Below are 8160 nucleotides of genomic sequence, written 5' to 3'. Positions count from 1 at the left end.
TCCTATCAGTTTTTGGTAGCAGATGGGCTTCATAGTTTTCCACTTCAATTTCTGAATCCATTGATACATACATGCATGCATGCATACGTACGTAGAGACTTCTAGTATCAAATCACATTCAGAGAGAGAGAGAGTGTGTGTGTGTGTGTCTTTTTCCTATCTTTTTTAGCTTAAAAAGGGGGAAACTTTCAGATATGAACAAGATTCTAAGAAGCATTTCCTTGAAATATAGGCATCATGTGCACAGACAGCTGAAGCAATTTTTAAGTAGCGGACCAAAGGCAAGGAAGATTAGCTAATGACCATAAGGCATATAAAATCCTTAAAAAGCATAACAAGCAGGGCAACAAAACACTTAAAAAGTAGAAGATAACTCAAGGACATGATCTCTAGAATGAAAGGGTTGCAACAATGATCATGCGCATCCAACATAGAAGCAACAAAGTAGTGACTGAAACCGAGAACATTTAGCAAGGCATTGAGCAATAAATATAATGACATATCAATGGCAATGTGAACCTAGGCTGCAATATTTGGATGAGACACAACCAATGCAATAATCTTCTAGGCAAGGAAGAGGCACGCGATCCTATTATTTTCTTGTATAATATTCCTTTGAGATTGCAAACTATAATTCAGCTTATAACTTCATCAATTATTCAATAATAATCATAATTAAAACAAAAAACCTTCACCAATTATGGGGATGTAGGGACGATAATCCCTTGTAGCTGCTCCAACGGGTGGTGGTCGAGAAGAGGCCATGGGGAACAACGTGAGGTGAAGAGGCGGGGAGGGGAGGAAGAAAAGATCGAAACTTGTGGGCAGGAATTCATCGAAAGTTTTTCTAAATTCCCGCTGGCGGGTAGTGATGTGAATTTTGGAAAAGCGTGACCGGTTGGTCTCTCTTTTTGTGAGAGGGGCCACCCAAAATAGTGACGCGGGCATGCCACCGGCTCAATAATAGGATGCTTCCCATTTGGAGGATGGTAAATTGGCAACCAAGAGAGTAGGCTACGAGAAGTAAAAAGATAAAATTTATTAAAAATAAAAAGAGATATAAGTATAATAAATATTCTAATTGTTCGGAAAAGAGTTCTTCGTCCACCGAATTTGATTTACAACATCATCTCTTTAAATGTTGGACAATTATTTTTTTTTATTTGTGTTGAAATAGATTTTTTTGCATTAATACCCTAATAAAATTTATATTTATATTTATACCTTTATAAAATACTGTTTTTACATAAATGCCATAATATAACTGTTTTTCTAACACTATTAATAAAAACCATATTTATTTTAATTAAAAATAAAATAAAATTTTAAAATTACCTTTTGTCCTCCATCTGTTATAAATGTTTTTCTTGTACATCTATCCATTAAAAATATTTTAATCATTTTAATTTAAAATCGTTAATTTTTTAATAGGGTTAGATGGTGTGGGTACATAAAAAAATAATGATAAAAAAGGTAGAATAGCAAAAGAAGTGTTTTACGAGGATATACATGTAAATATTAATTTTGAAAGAATATTCATATAAAATTTGATATTTAGGAGAATATTCATGCAAACAATCAGAGTTGAAATATATCTTGTTTTATTAATGCCGCTCCAACCACTCCTAATGATTAATGCTTTCAGTTTTAATTTTTAGGTCACTATGTCCACTTATCACTCTGGCTTTTTGGTAACTATTTCTATTGCAATATGTTTTGTACTAGGCTAACAATTTATCTACAGCTTCAGCAAAATTAGTAGAAGATATGGTCAGCCTCTATCTTAGCAGCTGATCTTCGCTAGGTAAGTTGTTCGGTGATCGATCAAATACCTTACATATTTGGCCTATGTTTAAACTCCTTGCAACTCAACCTACTCCAAGAGCCGTTATTTGCATATTCAGCCCGCTCTTGGATCACCTCGCCTTGTTTGTTTTCTACTGATGTGGACACTCCTTAGTTGTAATCATTCGGCTTATCTCAGGTACTACCACCTGGTCTTTACTTAGTTGACTTTTGGACATTCACTATTGGTCAATATGTGATGTAAACTACCTTGTGATCTTTACTTGGTCGGCTTTTGGATTTTTTATGTTGGCCAGGATGCAATGTAAGCAGTAACTTAGACTCTGCGTTCACGTTTAATCTCTATTCAACCTATAAATTTTATTATTGGGCCTTGATTTTGGCAGCCAATTCATATGTAATCCTTATCCTTGCCAAACAACAACAACAAAAAAAAAAGGAGCTAGCTTGACAGTGTGAAAAACATGGAAAATAGCCAATGTGACATGTTGGTGCATCGGCTACTCATACTGCTTTAACATAAGCACAACCAGCTACATCAGAAGCAAAAAGACTATACAAAGCAAAAAAAAAAATGAGGACTGCTGAGTCCAGAAAAACTCTTTTGAATGGTGAGCAGCAAATGAGACGACTCAGTTAGCAGTTTGGTTCATCTCTTGAAGGACATGTCTGACCTGGATAACCTGACACTCTCATAATATCCATCGCATATCGCCCAGAAGTGGGTGCTCCACTTCCTCCCGCCCCTCCTCCCGAAGACGCGCGATCAACGAGGCTGAGTCCGCCGCCAGAATGATGCAACCAGCCTGCAGAACATATCTCGCATAGGAAAGCCCCACTCATGCTGCCCTAAGCTCCGTCCCAAAAGTCCAGGCCTTGAAGGAACGATACCCCCCGCCACAATCAACCTAGCACCATGGTCTTTGATAACAAAAGCCGCTCCCGCCCAACCATTACCGGCGGGCAAGCTCCAATCAAAATTCATCTTTAGATGGCTAGAGGGTGGGGGCTCCCAAAAAACAAGAACAAACTTAGGCGTTGTGATAGCGAAACGGGAGTCCCAAATGCCCCTAGCCATCGCAGATGAATCACCCTCAATAGACACAATGACCTCGACTGTTTGATGGAGAGCCCGCTCTATAACAGACCTCATTGGGGCCCTCCTATTCTCAAAAACTCAGGCATTTCTGTCCAGCCAGATATGATAAGCCAAGTATACCACTGCAATATCCCACCCTACAGTGCTCGACGATCGTATAGCAAACCTCACCTACTGTAGAAAGACCCCCACTGCAAAATCGATCTCCGGCAAGGGAAACGATGCCTTCCTCCAAACCTGGGCTGCTCGCGGGCACTCAAATAAAATATGGCCGACAGTTTCCACCAAGTCCGGACAATCCACACACAACGGAGAAATCCTAACACCCCTCCTGACCAACATGCTTCTGGTCGGCAGGTAATCCTAGACCACCTTCTAGATGAACAGTGCCAATCGAGGGTGAATCCGCATACTCCAGATCCAACCACCATCACATTGCCTGGCCAGCTTGGCCCCCATCACTGCCTATATGTCAGCGAACCTCACCCTAGCCGACCTAATCGCCGCCCACACCTGTCTATCCGGTCCACCCTAGGGTATCGGAGTGGCAAGTACCCTCTTCGCTAACTGTGTCCCAAAAGCCTCTCTGATCACAACCTCATCCCACCGGCCCTTGCCATGGACCATCAGATCACTAACTCTGAGTCCGGCTAGTCTCGCAGAATCAACCATCGTCAACACCCTATAGAGCGATAGCTCCGTCAACCACCTATCCTCTAGAATGTCAATGGACTGTCCATCACCAATCATCCACCTGATTGCCGGAAACACTGGGTGGGCAGAAAAATACATCTCCTGCCAGATGAAGGAACAATGGCGCCCAGCTCAAACCTCCACCTCGGTCGAACAGGCACCATACTTGGCCCTCAACAAGACACTCCACAGACTATCCGGCTCCAGCAAAAATCTGGCAGCGCGCCTCATAGCTAGAACCTCCCACCTCGCCAACATTGACAAAACCCCCAAACCCCCATGCCTGAGCGGCTGACAGACAACCTCCCAAGATACTAGATGAATGCCTCTCCTGCCTTCTCGCCTGCCCCATATAAACTCCCTGAACAGCTGCTCCAGAGACTTCAAAAGAGATAACGACACATGTGCATTCGTCAGCAAGTACACCGAAATCGAACTCAGAACCGACCGCACCAGTATGATATGCCCCATCATGGAGAGAACATCCATCTGCCAACCCTCCAGCCTTCATCTAATACTTAGCTCAACCTTAGAGCAGTTACTATACCAAAGTCGCCGCCCAGTGATGGGAACCCCAAGATATCTCATAGTACCCTCCTGCTCACCCACACCCAGGATCTCTTTAATGGAAGCCTTGATCTACAGTTGGATCCTTGGACTAAAACAAATAGAGGACTTGTCTCTATTCACCAACTGACCAGAAGTGGAACCATAATCATCCAGGATGTTTTGGATCACCCTCGTTGCCTGCCGTGTCGCTCGAACCAGCAGTAGACAATCATTGACAAATAATAGGTGCGAGATCTGGCACGATCCTGCCCCCGGTCTGTACACCTCTAGGGCCTGACGCTCTGCCACCTGCCATAGTGCCTTGGATAGTGCATCAGCAAATAGAATAAAGGGCAGTGGGGATAACGGGCAACCTTGCCGGAGACCCATTGTCGACACAAAGAGCTGCATGGGTGAACCATTCACCAAGATGGCAAAGAAGGGGAAACTCACACACCCCATGACCCACTCAATCCACTACTCGTGGAACTCAAAACTCAACAATGAACTGCACAAAAAGTCCCATCTCATCTTGTCATAGGCTCTCTCCATATCTAGCTTGATACTCATCAAGCTCTTCCAACATGGAGCTCTTTAAAGATCAAACATAAACTCCTGGGCAATGAGAATATACTCTGTGATGCTTCGCCCTCCCACAAAAGTACCCTGCTCCGGACTGATAAGCCTAGGGAGAACGACATGCAGCCTGGCAATAAGAATCTTCGCTGTATCTTTATACAGGGTGGTGCACAAGCTAATAGGCTGATAATGGGACGACTCTATGGCATCTATCCTCTTTGGAATCAATGTAACAAATATCCTTTTCCAATCTGCTTGTAAGATTGCCGAACTGAAGAACTGCTGTATTGCCTCCACCACATTCTGACCAATGATCGATCAATACCTCCTAAAGAATACCGGGGGGAATCCGTTCGGACCCGGTGCCCTATCCTCCCCCAACGACCATAGAGCCTCCCTAATCTCCTCCGCAGTGACAACTCTAATCAAAGCATCATTTTCCTCCTTAGTGACTCTGGCAAAAGGTTGTGGCAACAATGACGACCGCTCCCTGTCTAACTGGTCTGTCCATCTGGACCTGAAAAACAACTCCAACACCCTCCTAATAGCCGCTGGATCCTCAGTCATTTGGCCATCTGAACCTCTGATATGCCTGATTCTGTTCCTTTGTCTCCTAATAATAGTAGATTGATGAAAAAACTTGGTATTCCGATCTTCCTCCCTGATCCACTGGACCTGAGACTTCTGCCTCCAGAATGTTTCCTACTGGTGAAGAAGAGAATCATAGGTAGACAGATGGGATCTAAGCTCCTCCAACTTTCCTAAAGTCAATCCTCCCCCCGACACCTCCTCGGTCTGCAACCTGGAAATAGCCTCCTCAGCCACCTCCACCCTCTTGAAAATATTACCCACCTCCTCCCTGTTCCACCGCCTCAAATGTCGCCCGATAATCTCCAACTTATGGGATACTTTGTACATGGCATTCCCTCTAACTGGTACCCACCAAGCCTCATGAACCACCTCCCAAGATCGAGGATATGACAACCAAAGCTTTTCGAATCTAAATGGGCAACAAATAGGAGTAGTGAAAGAGGTACTAACCAAAATTGGACAGTGGTCCGAGGCGATCCAAGGCAGGTGGCTCACCCGATAGTCTGGATAGCTTTGCACTCAACCACCCGTGGCAAAGACTCTGTCAATCTACTCCCAAACCCTGGTCTGCCCCTGCCTGTTGTTGCACCAGGTAAACCTGGGGCCATCGAAGCCAAAATCCACCAAGCCGTTACATGTGATGAAACTCTAGAACTCTTTGACCTCCCACTTATAAGAAAAGACCTTTCCCCCAATTTTCTCCTAAGACCTTTCCCCCAATTTTCTCCTGCGGACCATCTATGCAATTAAAATCCCCTGTCACCAAAAGAGGATGATCATGCTGAGTGATTTTGGCAACCTCCTCCTATAGGATTCTCCTCTCCCTGAAATCTGTGCTAGCATAAACAACAGCAAGAACCCACAGCCTAGTCATGCCATCCGAGATCACCATCACAACCTCCGGGTCACACACATGGAAAATATCTAGCTCACCAATCCCCAATCTCCACGCGGCGATGAGCCGATGATCCTCCCCCCTAGCAATTCTCGGGACTCCACAGCATAAAAACCCTATGATCTAGGGAGGCCCCTCCTCGAGTGCTGCAAACTTCTTCCAAAAAGCCGGATCTCGAGTAAAACACAGACATTTGGATGATGGACCTGCACTAGCCTATGGAAGGCCGGGCCGAAGGAGGGCTTTCCTACCCTCCGGCAATTCCATAGTAGGACCTTCATTGGATATTCAGGGTGTTTGCCAGGATCCTCTCCTTAGACCCTGCCATCACCTTGCCATTCAGCTCCCTGCATTTCTTTTTGAGTGAGAGGATGGCAAGCTTGTTTTGTTGCTCTATTACGTATCATCATTCAATAGCATAGTTTAGTCACCTCAAATTTTCTAATAACAGTTGTTCTTATGTATTAAGAGGTAGATATATGGATGCAACACTACTCTCCTGGAATGTCCTCTCAATTAGCAAGATAATATCTTAGAAAGTTGTGGATATTTCAGTTCTTCATCCTCATAGTTTATAAACTTCTAATTGGTACAAGTTCAAAGCCATTCAATGTCGTTGGAAGATTGTACACAAATATTTTGTTAATTATAAAATATACATATTTAGTGCAGTTTTTTTTGGGTACTTAAAAAAAATGTTTATGTGTTAATAGCACATCATGCTTTTAGAAGTAGCAAGATGGCACTAATAAGGGCAGCACAGAACATGCTCTTGATTATGAAACCTATTTAGATAACTATTTTATGAATTATTTTATTGAAAAACTTATATCTTTCTAAAGCTCTAACATGATGATACAATGCAACCTTTTTTTTTGTTTAATAAAAGTGATACAATATAAATTGAACCTAACACCGTCGGGAATCTCATTGCTTGGTGATGCAAGTAAAACAAGGGTAATCCTAGGCATGACCCAATCTTTTGTGTTTGTAACTGCCATGCTACTTGAAATATTCTTGATAGAGAGAGTCTGCAAATGTCCCAACCATGAAATATATATCAATATTTGGAACCCGTTGACCCGATCAACCCATTGGTGAGGCTGAGTTATGGGTCACCGGTCCAACCGCCGGACGACGACGGTCGGACTGGAAAAGAAAAAAAGGAAGAGGTTCTTTGGACCCGTCACATATTTGTTCCTTACTTCTCATGTGTATTCTCTTTCTGGACTCTTATGACAGTGCTCACGCGAGCCTAGAGAACCCTGATGAGGGGCTCCACCACCATGGATCCCACCACCAGATGGCGCTCCTCCACCATGGAACTATGGAATTCCTAACTGTTGAAAAAAAAAAAACCTTAAATGCGCACGCGGCCAAAATCTCGGGCCGCGTGCGCATTTGAGAAAAAGGTAACGTCCAGCGGGCGTTATGCATTTGAAAACGGACGCGTTTGAAAACGCATCCGCAAAAGACCAAATTGCCCCTGTAAAAACCCCTATTTAAACCCCTTGATTTCATCTCTTTGTGAGCACGAAAAATTTCAGAAAAATAGTGGAAAAATTCTGAAAAAATTCTTCTCCCTCTTAGCCACTTCCAAATTTTATTTTTACATTTTTATTCAGTTTATTTAGTTCTTTTCATTTCATTCTTTGCTGGATCTGCAAGTCCGATCGGGTTCGCTTTGACTTCTTCCGAGACGTGCCGAAGAAGAAGTTGTAGGGTCGTCGTATCTCCGAGAAGGATTGCCGGGTGACCCGTACGTGGGGGCAAATACTTCTTTGGGACAGCGTCTACGCGCTTCGACCTGCCTTCAATCAGGCTACTTTCTTCTACTTTTATTTTTAATTTAATATTAGTAGATTTGTAGGATTTGAATTTCTATAATATAAATTTATTAAATGCATAGATTTATTTTGTGCTAAAATAGATTTATTTTGCATTAAAA

The sequence above is a fragment of the Phoenix dactylifera genome, chromosome 2, assembly GCF_051530095.1.
Source record: "Phoenix dactylifera cultivar Ajwa chromosome 2, Ajwa_hap1_PhDact_Kaust_v1.1, whole genome shotgun sequence".
NCBI lineage: Eukaryota > Viridiplantae > Streptophyta > Magnoliopsida > Arecales > Arecaceae > Phoenix > Phoenix dactylifera.
This window is presented reverse-complemented; position numbering follows the sequence as displayed.